Raw genomic sequence first — 831 nt, 5'->3', positions numbered from 1 at the left:
AGGGGAGAATGCTTGTTTTGCTGGTGTCGCGCGTGTTGGGGGTTCCGTATTTGTTGTTATGCTTCCATGCTTGTTTGCTCGAGGTCATATGGTCCTGTGGCTCCAATGGCTTGAGCATTGCTGCTTGCTTTTGCCGTCGCTCGAGATGGGAGGGTTATGAGGCTGTAGGAGAGGATGGAGTCCTGGGAGCGCTGCCTGGCACCCTTTCTTTTTGGTCTCTGCCACGCACAAGCACGTTGTAGGAAGAACAGCCTCATTCCTCTCTCTCTCACGCGCCCCTTTCCCCCCTCCCGTCCCCGACTTCAGAGGCTCCGAGCTCCAGAACTACTTCTCTCGCATCTTGGAGAACAACCTGAAAGCCTTAGTCAAGCCGCAGTACGTGGATCACATCCCCAAGGCCGTCAAAGGGAAGGTGGGGCCCTTGTTCCGGGAGAAGGACCAGAGGGAACGGGCGGAGATCATGTTGGGGGAGATGGACCTCAAGCATCTTGTGGACCGGAGCGTGGATGCCTTGTCCGGGGGGGAGCTCCAGCGGTTTACGATCGGGATCGTGTGCGTGCAGGAAGCCGATGTCTACATGTTCGACGAGCCCTCCTCTTACCTGGACGTGAAGCAACGCCTCCGGGCAGCCCTGACCATCCGTTCCCTGGTGTCCTCCGGCCAAGGGGGGTCCGAGCAGACCTACGTGCTGGTGGTGGAGCACGACTTGGCGGTGCTTGACTACCTCTCTGACTACATTTGCTGCCTGTACGGAACGCCCTCCGCCTACGGGGTGGTGACCATGCCTTTCTCGGTGAGGGAGGGGATCAACATATTCTTGGCCGGCTTCGT

Source organism: Nannochloropsis gaditana, assembly GCF_000240725.1.
Source record: "Nannochloropsis gaditana CCMP526 unplaced genomic scaffold scaffold314, whole genome shotgun sequence".
Taxonomy (NCBI): domain Eukaryota; class Eustigmatophyceae; order Eustigmatales; family Monodopsidaceae; genus Microchloropsis; species Microchloropsis gaditana.
The sequence above is the reverse complement of the archived record's forward strand: the minus strand, read 5'-3'. Positions refer to the sequence as shown.